Here is a 15,033-nt window from a genome sequence, read left to right as displayed (position 1 = left end):
AACCGTCCCAAAACTGACCCACTTACACTCTCGCGTATGTGCTTAGGGAGAAAGCAGTCGGCGTTCTCTGAGAAATAAAAGGATATCCTAGTCAAGATTTATTTCTTAAAGATTCTTAGAAAAGATTTCATAGCTGTCTTTTATCTATTTTTAAATTAATATAATTTCCAGCTTTGCGATATTATTGACATATAACAAATAACTTTAAGGTGTACAATGTGGTGATTAGATACAAGATACATCTTTTACCTACAATTTATGGGAAGGCAGGTTACTGTATATCTTGGGTTTTCCAAGGTAATTTCAATAGCTTAATAATTTTTAAAAAATAAGGCAATTCATTAAATGCATAATGATACATAATTTGCTTTTTATGCCTTGAATATTTTATGTAAGTTATCTAAAACAATACCAAGAGGAGTTATTAAACTTAGGACTCAAACCCACAGAGTGATAATTATATGCCAATTACTGTTATTACATTATGGATAACCACATACTATCAATATATAAAGAAGGTTTTTCTTTCTTTTTTCTGTCCTTACTTGAGGATTCCAAAGAGAGAGGAGGAGGGAGGGAGGGGGAGAGACATTTGTGGGAGAGAGAAACCAATTGGTTGCCTCCCATACAGGTTTGCACTGGAGATGGCACCTGCAGCCCAGGTATGTGCCCTGACAGGGGATCAAACCCACAGTGTTTTGGTGTACAAGACAACGCTCCAACTAACTGAGATACCTGACCAGGGCTAGAGATTGTTTTGATACTAACTTCTAGTTCTTTCTCTCTCTGGACCTGATAAAAACCCTAAGGAAGTATGTCTGGTGTGGGTTTCTATTCTTCCATCATTTGTTTTGGCCATCTTTCATGTCTCTTGCAATGTTCTTGCTCTTTGCCACTCTCTACCAGGTTGTAACTTCATTGTCTTAGATTTCTTATCATTGATTGCAGAGCAATCAAAGTGTTTGTGGCAATTCTTAACATTTTAAGTGTCTTCATAACCTTTTGCTAAAATGTGCTATTAGCTGCTTATGACCATGGACCAGTTTCTTTGTTTTTGCTCCTCTACTTGCTTTTTTTCTAGTTTAAAGGCTCTAGTATAATTCATTCTGCCAGTGCTGATAGGCCAGAGGTTTCATACATTTTGTCTTCTTTGTAGAATAACTCTTCAGATTTGTAGTGGACATATTGGTCTCTCCGCCACTCCCCGCCCTTTCCTCCTTCACAGAATTCTGATTAGTTCCAGTATCTAGCTGCTCCCATGCCCATTTGTCTCAGGGCAGCCAGGTTGGCTGGAACCGCTCTGAAGTAATCCTTTTCTCCTGGTCAGAGACTGATTTGGAATGGATGTGTGACTGGACAATGAGACATGAAGGAAAATCGGCCAAGGAGCTTCTGGAAAGTTTTCTCACTCTTCATGAGAATGCCTTACAAATTAACACTCTCTTTTTATCCTCTGGATGTTTCTGAGTGTGAAACCTCTGACTGCTGGGGCTGTTTTGCAACTGCCCTGAGGATCAGCTATCCCTGGGATAGCAGAGTGGTGAGACAGGAAGAGTCTGGATCTTTGATGACAGAATTGAGCCTCTGAGCAAACCAATTTGAAGTCTGGATGAAATACTTCTGGATCCTGTTATATGAGAAAATAAATTTTCTTGCTCTTTAAACCAGTTTGAGTCAGAGACTTTCTTATGTGCAAAAATCCCCTGCATTAGATTTCTGTTGCTTTGTAACAACTTGCCATGCAATTAGCAGCTCAAAACAGCCTTCTCTTATTATCACAGTTTCTCTAGGTCAGAAGTCCAGACAACAGCTCTGCTCAGGGTCTCAGAAGGCTGAAATCAAGGTGTTCGCAGGGTCATGGTCTTTTCTGGTAGTTTGAGTAGGGAAGGATCTGTTTTCAAGTCTTCTTAGTTGATGGCAGAATTCGTGGCAGCTTGATTCTTAGCCGGCACCAGAGAGCGTGGCTGCTTTGAGTCGCTGACATCCACTCTCTCTTCTAAAGGCTTCACCTGAATAGGTCAGGCCCACCAGGGTAGTAATGCTTTTGATGAACTCAGTCAACTAATTAGGAATCAGGGATCTTAACTGCATCTGAAAATACCAGTCACCTTTGCTGTATGATCATGTGGGTGATGCCACCTTTGCCGTATTCTATTGTTAGAAGCAAGTCAAGGGGAGGGAGTTACACAAAGGCCTGCACACTAAGGAGGCAGGAATCCTAGGGCCACTCTAGAGTATGTCCACTATAGACACTAACTGATTCAGGGTTCAGGATGAAGACTGTTTCCCCACTGTGGAGAAATACCCTCATTTTTTCCTGAGTAAAATTAAATTCCTCTCTTGTTCAGAGTGTATTGTTTAACCATTTCACACTTACAAAGCCATGAACAATTCTGAAATGCAGATAGGAACAAACGGTCTCAGAGTACCACAAAGGGAACAGCTGAGTAGATCGTATCTCAAGAGAGAGTTTCTTAAAGAGGGTCATATGAATTTGATCTTGATGAAAAAGGAGTTGTAAAGAAGTCAGGGAGGGACAAGTTAGACAGAAATAGGGGCACTTAGTCACAGAGAGAAGGAAATTAATGAGGGTATGAATGGGCCCATGTGGTCAGGTTGCTGGAAAGATAATGACAGATTAGGCTGGGGAAGAGATTGAGAGATATTGTGCAAAACCTTTAAAGTATTCTAAATAAGTTGCACTTGTCCCTACCTCTAGAAAAGAGTAAAACAAAGTCAATAAAAAAATGTGGCAGTCTTCTGTGGAAGTTTCGTATACATCTATATAAGTAATATGTATAATTATACATTTTGTGGCTATATAGATAATGTTCTATTCTTTATTCAGCTTGCAGATAATATTTGGTGTTTCTACCGGATGTCTAGACTCCTTGGAACTACATCATTCAGTAGTATACCTAGCATATTTGACCCCTGGGTGCGACCCTTATGATGGGATTGTGCCCTGGTAAGAGAGGCCAAAGGGCTTGTTGTCTCCGGGACTTGTGAGCACACAGTGAGAGGCTACTGCCCGCAAGCCAGGAAGAAAGCCCTCTCTGTAAATGGACCATGACCTCACACTTTCAGCCTCCAGAATTGTGAGAAAATAAATTTTAATTTCTTGGGTCACTAGTGGTATTTTGCTGTGGCAGCCCAAGCTAAGACACTATTCAATGCTATCATTGTTTATCTCAAATGTACTGTTTAAACATAGGCCTATGGAGTACCCCAGGGGCTGGAGACAGGAAGGATGCAAGTTATCTGAAATGATTCCAGATGTTTGCAAACTTACTTTCTAAATGAGTGGGAATAGCTACTGAGTCTGTTTGTGTCCGGGGGCAATTGTATAACTGAGAAGTCTTCAGTTGAATCCCATGTAGAATATGATGGTTACTAAAAAGGTCCAACTTGAAGCTTAAATAAATGTTATTAAAACTCAAAAGTAACTAGAGCAATCACTTAAAACTTAGACTCATTTTTTATTTGAGAAGTGTTTTATCATTGACATCATTCAGAATTGCTGGCACATTGTGATAATTAAATGCTGACTGATTTTTAGACGGTTTTATTATTGGTTTTATAGTCTCTACAGACAATATGCATTCTTATGATCTGTACCTGGGGTTGACCCCCTCCATCAACCCCGCCCTTGGTACCCTGCTGACCCCATGATCTTTTAGGTGCTTGATAACCACTGGTCTAGCTTGGGAGACTAGGAAGATTTGGGGTTGACTTGATTTAAACATATTCACCCGGAGGCACCAGCCAGATCCAGGTGGTACCATCTGGTAAGACTTTAAAAATGTAGATCTGGGGCTTGGGATGGAGATAAAGATTTTGGAAAAGTCTATGCATACAATAGAGAAATCAAAATCAGGAGCGTGTTTTTCACATGCTTTTGGGATCAGATGTATTTCTATTTGTTTCGGAGGTACCTTAGGCCAGGAAGGAATACTTCTGACAAACTATCTTGTCTGTTTCCAGTTTGGTTAACAAGTGTTTATTGAGCAATGTATATGTACCAGATGCCATGCTGAGTGCTGGGAGTATCCACGTGTGAGTGAGTTGCACATAATTTATTGTAGTTGTGAAACTTGAATTTCAGCTTCTTCATCCCATTTTATTCTTGAATCAGGACTTATAGTGGACCACCTTTTGAAATGTCAATAAGCAAGAAGCTCATTTAATGCCAAGCCAGATTCTTTTTTCAGGAGACAAAGCTTGCAGTGCTCTTCAGCAGGACAGTACATGCTTGATGCCTTCGTTCTAGGTTCACCAAGAATGTCTTTGGAGAGGTATGAGACTGGGGAAATGAAAATCACAAACTTTAACATATTTGAAAATATTCAAATATTCAAGATAGGGTTGAAATGAGAAAAAATGTTCTAAAAAGGGAGCTTACTGCATAAAGGCACATGTGAGCAAGGGAGAAGAGGCAATTTCCATCTCTGTGTTTCTGAGTTTACCACAGTGCTGAATGTACTTAGGTTTAATAACTGTTTTCTGGTGTTTGAGAGTCTCAGAATGTTTTTTTTATGCTCTCCCAAGGACATTCTGTTTCACAGCTTCCCTGCCCCACTCACTTGGGGACATTTTTTCATTGCTTTTAGAGAGAGAGAGGAAGGGAGAGAAAGCAACATCATGCAAGAGAGAAGCATCAATTGGTTGCCTTCTGCACGTGCCTGGACCGGTGACTGAGCCCACAACCTGGGTACGTGCCCTGACCAGGAATGAAACTGCAACCTTTCTGTTATGGGACCCCACTCCAACCAGCTGAGCCACACTGGCCAGGGCAAGAGTCTTAGATTTTTTAAAAAGCAGTAACTGCTGTAGATTCTTGGACATCCCCTGTTCCTCCGAGAGTCCCCCAAGTCCCAAGTTCAGGGGCCTGGAATAATGGTCATCACTGTACCTTAGTGACTGCTCTGAGATCTGCGTTCACAGTGAACTTGTTAGAATACCATGCCACTAACTAAAAGACTGTCTTTCATATTTACAAAGATACCACTACTGTCTGATTTTTCCAGCCTTGGTGTTAGATTTGCATTAATCCTTCCTGGGAATAACGGTGTGAATATGAGTTGCCAGAGTAAGTAGGGTGAGAATAAAAAAAACAGCCTTGACTCTGGCACTACTGAATATTTCATGGAACTTCTTTGGTTGGGGCGCACACCCCCCCACCCTTCCCACACACTCCCTGTCTCATGTTAGCTGCCTCTGCAGCCACTCCCTCCAACCACCTCTTTGTCTGGAGCCTTAGTGTTTCCTGGTAGCAACCAAAAAGTTCTGTTTCCTGCCTTCTTCTTTTTCTCAGAGAAATACAATTTAAGCTTTGATGAAAGATCGAGAACAAGCAATGAAGTATGGGAGAAAGCTAGGTTAGGACCTGTGTGTAGAGTGGGGCAGGACTGGACGTGGCAGAACGTGCCCAGAGGCAAAGCTGAGCTTGAGCTCCAGTATTAGTCCTGTGGCAGGGCCTAGCACAGTGCCTGGGGGCAGGGAGGGGGCAGTAAGCACTTCATAATTGTTGGTTAAATGCAACGTAATGTTGTTGTGTTTTTAAACCATATTTTACGAAGTACTTTTGTTGCCTCACAATCAGAACACATAAAATAGAATATAAACAAGATCAAAGACTTAGAACCAGGGAAAATATAAGTAAGAATATACAAGGTCTTATATTCAATGAGTGATTAGTTTATTTGATTTCCTTTCATTAGTTTTATTTTATTTTATTTTTAGATTAGCTATTTATTTATTTATATTTAGAGCAAGGGGTAGGAAGAGAACCAGGGAAAATACCAGTAAGAATAAACAAGATATTATATTCAGTAAGTGATTAATTAATTTTATTTCCTTTTGTTAGTTTTATTTTTTAAGATTATTTATTTATTTTTAGAGCAACGGGCATGGAGAGAGAAAGAGAGGGAGAGAAATATCAATCAACTGGTCCTCAGTCAACCCAGGACCTGGCCCACAACCCAGGCATGTGCTGAGACTGGGAATCGAACCAGCAACCTTTAGCAACCCTCAATCCACTGAGCCATACCATTTAGGGCATCCTTTTATTAGTTTTAAAGTTGACTTCACTAAGGTATATTTTACCCTGTAATTTCTTTTTTACCTTTTTATTTTTAAACAATTATTAATTCACAGAACGTTTCAAAAATAGTTCAGAGAGGTCCATGGGTCCTTTTCTCAGGTTCCCCCAATGGTTACGCATTTTATGACTGTAGTGCAATTATCAAAACTCTTAAGAAAATTAATGTCAATATAATGTGTGTGTATAGTCCTATGCCACTTCATTTCATTTGTAGATTCAGGCAGCTCCCACCACAATCAAGATGCAGAACCGTTCCTTTGTCACAAAGATCTCCTTTGTCACCTCTTTACAGTCACACCCGCCCCTGGCCTCCCACCATCTCTCATCCCTGGCAACACCATTAACTAACCTGTTTTCCATCACTGCAATTTTGTCACATTGAGAATGTTATATAAGTGGAATCATACCGCATGTGACTTTTCTTTACCCTTTTCAGATTGGCACTTTTTTTTTTTTTACTTAGCATAAGGCACTTGAGATCCATCCAAAATGCTGTGTGTTTCAATATTTCAGCCCTATTTATTGCTGATTAGCATTCCATGCAATAGAGGTACCACCGTTTATGGACCCATTTGCTCATTGAATTACATTCTGGTTGTTTCCAGATTTTGCCTATTACAAGTAAAGCTGCTATGAACATTCACGTGCAGGTTCTTGTGTAGACATACATTTTCACTTCTCTGGGATAAATGCCTGGGAGTGCAATTGCTGGGTTGTATGGGAGTTGGATATTTAGCTGTAGAAGAAACTGCCAAACCAAAACCCTCTTTTACATTTGCACAAGCTGTGTGTGAGAGATCCAGCTGCTCCACCTCCTCAGCAGCATTGGGCATTGTCACTATTTTTAATTTTAGCTGTTTTAATGGGTACATGATTATACCTCATTTTAATCTCAATTTGCATTTCTCTAATGACTAATGATGTTGAACATCTTTTCTGTCACTGGGTTTTAATCTTTCTTCAAAGACTCTTTTCTCCTGAACCATAATAACAAACTAAGTCCCCAGGCTAGTGTTCACGCTTGGTCTTAACCAGTATTTTTCCTCCCTTTGCTCTCTGTGGCAGGATGGCTGTTTTTTGTAAAGGTCTCTGTGTTCTCTGATGCTCTAGCATTGCAGGGATGAACCCTAATAAGGCTGCGTATGACAGTATTTTCCGAATAAAAAGAAACCCTGTGTTAGGAGATACTACCTCCAGGTGACAAAAAGGTTATAGTGAAGGTGTTTGCTCCTTCATGTTCTGAATACATTATCTCTAGATCTTGGCTGTGAACTGGATATTATACTTTTCACTTTAGGGCACAGATTAGCCTCTGTCAGAAGCTCTGTAACGTAACACTTAGGAGTTAGGCTTTCAAATCAGACCCATATGGATTTTAATTTTGATTTAACCACTTCTGAATTCCGTGACCTTGGACAAGTTATTTAAACTCTCTAAGTATTAGTTTTCTCATATACAAGATGAGGATAATAATGGGAATTACCTTACAGTGGTTTTGTAAAGATTACCTGTGTTTTAGTTATCTATTGCTGGGTTACATGTTATCCTAAAGCTTAATGGTTTCAAGCAAGAATTATTCCTCATGCTTCTGTGGGTTGACTGGTGCCGTAGACTGAATGTATTTTTCCAAAAACTCATAGGTTGAAACCTAACCCACAATGTGATGGTGGTAGGAGGTAGGGACTTTGGGAGGTAATTAGGTCATGATGGTTGAGCCCTTATGAGTGGGATAAGTGCTCGTATGGAAGACCCCTGGAGAGTTCCCCTGTCCCTCCCAGCAGGTGAGGATGCAAGGAGAAGACGTCCATCTAGGATCTAGAAAGCAGACTCTCACCAAACCGAATCTACCGATGACTTGATCTTGGACTTTCCAGCCTCCAGAACTGTAATGTCTCTTTTGCTTTTATTTTTTAAAATTATATTTTATTGATTATGCTATTACAGTTGCCCTGATTTATCACCTTTTCCCTCCTCCACCCAGCACCACCCCTCCCTCAGGCAATTCCCACCATTATTCATGTCCATGGGTCATGCATATAAGTTCTTTGGCTACTGCATTTCCTGTGCTGTACTTTGCATCTCCACGGCTATTCTGTAACTACTTATTTGTACTTCTTCTTTTTTTATTTTTAAGAGGCTTAATTCACTTTATTTTCCTCTTATAAAATTATGTGGTGGTCATGGCTGGAGCCTGCCCAGTGCCCTGGGTCCTCTGTACAGACACTCTGGGGAGGGTCTTTACAAGATCCTCAGTGAATTCCTGTAGGGAGACTCGGTGAACACAGTCTCTTGCCAGAGATCAGGGGTGAGAGAGCTGTAGGTCTTAGAGACGGCATTGAAGGTGGCCTTGGTGAAGTTGCCCATGGTGGCAGTGTAGCCCCTGGCTGAGGTGTAGCGGTCGTCGATACCAGCCATCATCAGCAACTTTTGGGGTACAGGGGCCGAGATGATGCCAATGCTCCAGGGTGCAGGGATGAGGTGCACCAGTATAGAGACACAGCGCCCGGTCACCTTATAAGGCACTGTGTGGAGCTTGCCAATCTTGTTCCCCCAGTAGCTTCCCTGCACAGGGACAATGGAGAGCTTGGCCAGGGTGATGGCCCCACGGATGGCAGTGGCTAATTCCTCTGAGCACTTAACACCCAGACCAATGTGTCCATTGTAGTCCCCAGAGGCAACAAATGCCTTGAACCAGGTCCTGTGGCCTGCATGTGTCTTCTCTTGCACGGGCATAATCTTTAGAACCTCATCCTTGAGGGATGCTCCCAGGGAAAAGTCAAGGATTTCAGATTTCTGATGGGCAGAGAAAAGAGATAGATCTCTTCCAGGGATTTGATCTTCATGTCCTTGACCAGGCGACCCAACTTGGTGACAGGGATCCACTCCTTGTCCTTGGCCTTGCCTCCACAGGCTATATGGCCTCCACCATGACTGTGACAGTGATGTTGGCCCAGATGCTGCTGCCAAATCATCCACAAAAGCCACTGTGGCCTCCCATTCCAGGACCCCCGGTGCCTCTGGTCCCTCCCGCATAACTGCCGTCAAAAGCCATTTGGTGTTTCCTGGGCAAAAAAGTGTATTTGTACTTCTTAATTCCCTCACCCCCTCCTTATTTTCCCCCTAATCCATCCTATGCCCTACTACATCCTGTTCTCTCTCCAGCCTCGGCTTAGGTGCCACTTCTGCAGAGAGGCCTTTTGTGACTCCCAAACTTGTGGTTGGTTGTTCCCCCGTGTTGTGTCCTGTAGTGCTTGAAATGAATTTAGTGTTTCTATTCATGTGTCCTTTAGTGAGACTATAGGTGCCAAGAAGACACAGTAAGGGTATCTCTTGTCCATCACTGTATCCTCAGGTATGGCATAGTATTTCACACATCATAGGTGCTCAATACATGTTTATTAAATGAAAAAACAACAGCAGTGCTGTTCTGGAATACTGGAAACCAGTATCACAATGCTCTTTCCAACAATTTTCCTCCTTCCTAGACTTAGTGAACTCTGTCAATGTTCTGCCCAGATCCCCTTGGGCTCCTCAGTAAAACATTTCTGCGCGCTTTTTAATGGCCAGTACCTGCAACTCTCTTAGGAGGTTTGTCCTTGGGCTCTTAGAACATGCCTCCCCCAACCAATATATTTAGGGTGTACGATGTAATAATTTGATATATGTATACATTGTTTTTTTTTTTAATTATTGATTTTAGAGAGAGAGAGAGAGAGGAGAGATAGAAGGGGTTGGCAGGGGAGAGAGAGAGAATGAATCATCGATTTGTTGTTCCACTTGTGCATTTATTGGTTGATTTCTTATATGTGCCCTGACCAGAAAGCCAACCCACAACCTTGACGTATTGAGATGATGCTCTAACCAAATGAGTACACTGGGAAATGATTACCACAGTCATATTAATTAACTCATCAATCAGCTCACAAAGTTAACTTTTCTTTCTTTTTTTTTTTTTGTAGTAAGAACACTTAAGATTTACTTTCTTAGCAAATTTCAAGTGTATAATACAGTACTGTAACTATAGTCACCAAGCTGTACATTATATCCCCAGAATTTATTCATCTTATAAGTGAAAGTTTGCAACCTTTTACCGACATCTCCCCATCTCCAGCCCCCAACCCCTGGCAACCACTGTTCTATTCTCTGGTTCTGAGTTCAACATTTTTTAGATTCTACATGTAAGTGAGATCATGTAGTATTTGCCTTTCTGCGTCTGGTTTATTTCACTTAGTGTAACTTCTGGGTTTATAGCCAGAGGAAATGGAATCAGTATTGGGACTGCTTTGCTTAGGCAAAGACAAAAGTAAATGACCCAGAGTTTACATTCCTCCTGCACCAGCCCTCCCAGGCCTTAGCCTCTGCAGAAGTATGAAAGCCCAGCTCCTTTGGCTCCAGTCGAGATAAAGTCTAAACTCTGAGCAGTGACCTACATTCCAAAGGTCCCCTGCAGGGTACAGCTGAGGCCTGGACTTTGTATGTATGAGACTGCATCCTTTCTTGGCTTTCTCCCCTCCCGGTCCTGCTTCCCTAGCTCCCTTACTAATTTGTTTTGGGAGCATTTTCTTTCCTTCTTTTTAAAATAAGAACTCAGGAAATATTGCTTCCTTGAGCCATTTAAAAAATTTAATGTTTTAATTGAGATACGATTGACATGTACTATTGTATTAGTTTTAGATGTACAACATAATGATTTTTTAAACTGAGGTATAATTGACATATAACATTATATAGGTTCCAGGTGTACAATATAATGATTTGATATTTATATACAGTGCAGAATGATCATTAAAACAAGTTTAGTTTAGATTGATCACCACAGTTACAATTTTTTTCTTGTGATGAGAACTTTTAATATCTATTCTTGCAACTTTCAAATATATAATATAGTATTACTAACTATAATCTACCATGCTGTATCTTACATCCTCATGACTTACATTAGAATTTTTTAAATTTTCATCCAAGGACATTTTTTCATTGCTTTAAGAGAGAGAGGAAGGCAGAGAGGAAGGAAGAGGGAGAACATCAGTGTGAGAAAGAAGCATTGACTGGTTGCTTCCCTTACCTCCCTTACCTGTGTGGACTGGGGATTGTATGCACCTGGACCTGGAACTGAACCCTCAGTCTAGGTGTGTGCCCTAACCAGGAGTCAAACCTCAACCTTTCTGTTATAGGATGATGCTCCAACCAACTGAGAGCTACATGGTCAAGGGCTCCTCATGACTTATATATTTCATAATTGGAAGTTTGAACATTTTGACCACCCTTACACATTTCCCCACCCCCACCGAACAGACTGGCAACCATCAATCTGTTTTCTGTATCTATGCATTCATTTTTTTTTAGATTTTATTTATAAACAAGATCATATAGTATTTGTCTTTCTCTGACTTATTTCACTTAGCATAATGTCCTCAAGGTCCATCCATGTTGCGCAAATGGCAAGATTTCTTCCTTTTCATGGCTTCATAATATTCCATTTTATACACACTTACTGCATTTTGTTTACCCATTCATCTGTTGATGGATACACAGGTTGTTTCTATGTCTTGGGTGTTGCAAATAATGCTGCTATGAACATGGGGTGCAGATATCTTTTCGAAATATTGATTTTATTACTTCAGATAAATACCCAGAAGTAGAATTGCTGAATCACATGATAGTTCTACTTTTAATCTTCTGCAGAATCTCTACACTGTTTTCCATAGTAGTTACACAAATTAACATTTCCACCAACAGTTCTCAGTGTTTCCTTTTCTCCACATCCTCGCCAACACTTGAGAATTTTCTGAGTAAATGATGCACAAACTGATCTATGTGTCCACTTGTGGCTGGAGTACTTGACTCAAGACCCACAACAAGCTTATCTCTGATTCAGGGCAGTTGACTTTGCTTTGGCTTATTTCCTTCATTCAAGTTTCTCTTTAAATGCCTCAAAGAGCCCTTCCTGAATCCCCGATGTAAAATAGCACCCCTTCTCCCTACCTGTACTGCTGCCATTGCCTGCCATCTCAGTAACTTATTTTATCTTTCTTTCATAGCACTAAGGACTCTCTGAATTGTATACTCATCTTTCTGATTACTTACTATTTCCCTGGCATCTGCTTCCTGAGGGCAGGGACCCAGTCTCCTGTTACTTCCACTCTAGAACAGAACAGGGCACCTAAAAGCATTCAATTAAAATCACTTACATGGATGATTACACTTTAGTACAGGAAGGAAATGTAGTAGTAAAAAATTTGGGTCAAAAAAAAAATAAAATTCCATAATTAAAATTTATATTTTCCTGAACATTAAAACTACGCTTATTGTTACTTTTTTCATTCTGCAACTGTCAGAAATAAATATTTTATTTTTTAAAGATTTAATTAATTTATTTGTTTGAGAGAGAGGGATGGGAGGGAGAATGAGAGGGAGAGAAACATCGATGTGAGAGAAGAACATTGGTTGGTTGCCTCTTGCATGCACCCCAACTGGGTATTAGGCCTGCAATATAGGCATGTGCCCTGAGTGGGAATCAAACCAGTGACTTATTGCTTTGTGGGATGATGCTCAACCAACTGAGCCATGCTGGTCAGGGCTGAAATAAATATTTTAATTACTTTTGAATTGTGTCTCTATAGGACCCCCAAAGGCTACTTAGTGTCACTTTTCAGGTTCTTCCAGAGAACTTTACACCATTTTAGCTGATACAAATGAAAATAATTTGCAGTGGAAATAACATGGAATGGTAGTTATAGTATCTGTTTTCTACAAAATAGCACTGTACCCTTGGTCTTGCTGTAAAATGGCTGGGTTGGGCTGGATCAGTAGTTCTCAGACTTTTGTGTGCCTCCAGGTAGATAAAAACTTCCTGGCCCAGCCTGACAGATTTTAATTCAGGAGGTGTTGGGCAGGCCACAGAATCTGCATTTTCCCAAAAGCACACCAGGTGACTTACAAACAGATGGCCTGTAGACTTTTAGAAAACTGGGCAGGATGTTCATTTATTATGTTAATTTCCCACAAACTTGTACTGAGCATGGGCTCTGCCATATGTTCTAGAGTATGGGGATATAGCTATGAACACAATAAATCAATCTCTGCTCTGCTGGAGCTTCATTCAAAAGTTGTACATGTGTGTTTGTCATGATGGGAAACACAAAGCCCATACATCTATAATGTCAGATGGTGCTATGCACTAAAGGGAAAACTGAAGTGAGGATGGGGTATAAAGCCTGCTGAGCAGGATGGGGTGGTGGTAACTAGAGTTGTAATCAGATAAGACCCATTAAGATGGTGGCATGTGAGGAGAGAGGGAGTGAGCATGAAGCTATATGGGAGAAGAGGGAGTGCAAAAGACTCTGAGGAGGGAGCCTGCCGGGCATGCTGGAGGATGGGCAACCAGTGGAGTGAAGGGGAGAGAATAATGGGAAATGTGAGGAGGACCCTCAGAGCCAGATTACACAGGGCTTTGTAGGTCGCTTTATATTTGTAGGTTTTACTCTGAGCAGAGTCAGATGCCTATGGAGGACGTTGAGTGTAGAAGAGATAGTATGTTCTCCCCTTTAAAAGATTCTCTTCACAAAGAGTAGAAACAGGTGTGTGCTAAGTGCTTTCTATGTGTTAGCTAATTTAATTCTCATAATGAAGAGATTTAGCATTCTATTACCTATTGGCTGTCTGAGTAGGTGGAAAATAAAAATAAAACGTTTTTAATTTAGTTCTTGGTCCTTGTTGCTACTACTGTTTATATGAGTTATTTATTCTTAGCAGTTTACAATTTCCTGACCTTTTTAAGACAGGGCTGTGGTAGGACAGGAGGTGGGAGGGTCGCTCCCGCCCCCCTCCCCAGCTCCTTCCTTGTGGGTGCACATGCATTTACTCCGTACTGTGGGGTGGGGAATGTTGCACCACATCTGATGGGTGAGTTTGGAGGGAGAAAGGGGACATTCGTCTCCCCCTCCTGCTCTCAGACAGTATTTGTTCTTCTCTGTTCCTCCGGACACTAAGTCTCATAAGGACAGGCTCCTATGTGGAAAGGTCTACGGTGATTCAGCACTGCTTGTACCTGGCCTGGTCTAATTTGGAGGTCAGCATTAAAGGTGTAATTTAGCTCTGATACTCTGTAAAACATGCTCTAACATCAGCTTTATCAATAACAAAAGTGATGTTTGGCTTCTAACCACCTTATTTACTGGTCACAAGGTAGAAAAGGGGTGTAATTTTGGAGTCATCTCAAACGCTTGCAGTATTCTTTGCAGCATTTCCCTTAGTTCTTAGAATAGTGTCAGTGTAGTTTTATTCCGAGTTTTTCTTAGGTAAAAGAACATTGTTGGCTGGTAATTCACAAAAGTTACAGTAGGTGGCAGACATACTCTATCAAAACTAACCTCCAGAGCAGTGCTAGGCAAGCTAATTTTTTAGAAACCAGATTGTCTTTGTTTAAGCTGAACTAACAAAGTAGCATAGTCCAAGTGACTTTTAAAAAAATAGTTACTTATTTTTAGAGAGAGGGGAAGGGAGGGAGAAAAAGAGGGAGAGAAACACCAATGTGTGGTTACCTCTTATGTTGGCTTGCAACCCAGGGACGTGCCCTGACTGGGAAACAAACCGGCAACTCTTTGGCTCACAAACTGGCACTCAATCCACTGAGCCACACCAGCCACCAGCCAGGGTGTCTAGGTGACTTTTAAACAACAGAAATTTACTTCTCATGGATGTGGGACCTGGAAGTCCAAGACCAGGATGCCCTTGTCTGGGTTGCAGCCTGCTGACTTCTTATGTGCCCTCATATGGTGGAGAGTGAGAGAGGTGTTGGGCCTCTTCTTATAAAAGGCACTAATCCCACTCCTGAGGGCTCCACTTTCATGACCTCATTACCTTTTAAAGGGTCCACCACCTCCAATACCATCATGTTGGGGTTAGGGTTTCAATATCTGAATTTTAGG

At 41.1% G+C, this 15,033-nt stretch overlaps 1 pseudogene; it reads right to left on the bottom strand.

Moving 5' to 3' along the window:
* Positions 1–8,270: 8,270 nt before the first annotated feature.
* LOC114490350 lies at positions 8,271–9,155 on the bottom strand (annotated as a pseudogene).
* Between the last annotated feature and the right edge of the window lie 5,878 nt (positions 9,156–15,033).

This window comes from Phyllostomus discolor, chromosome 1, assembly GCF_004126475.2.
Source record: "Phyllostomus discolor isolate MPI-MPIP mPhyDis1 chromosome 1, mPhyDis1.pri.v3, whole genome shotgun sequence".
Classification (NCBI taxonomy): domain Eukaryota; kingdom Metazoa; phylum Chordata; class Mammalia; order Chiroptera; family Phyllostomidae; genus Phyllostomus; species Phyllostomus discolor.
This window is presented reverse-complemented; position numbering and strand designations above follow the sequence as displayed.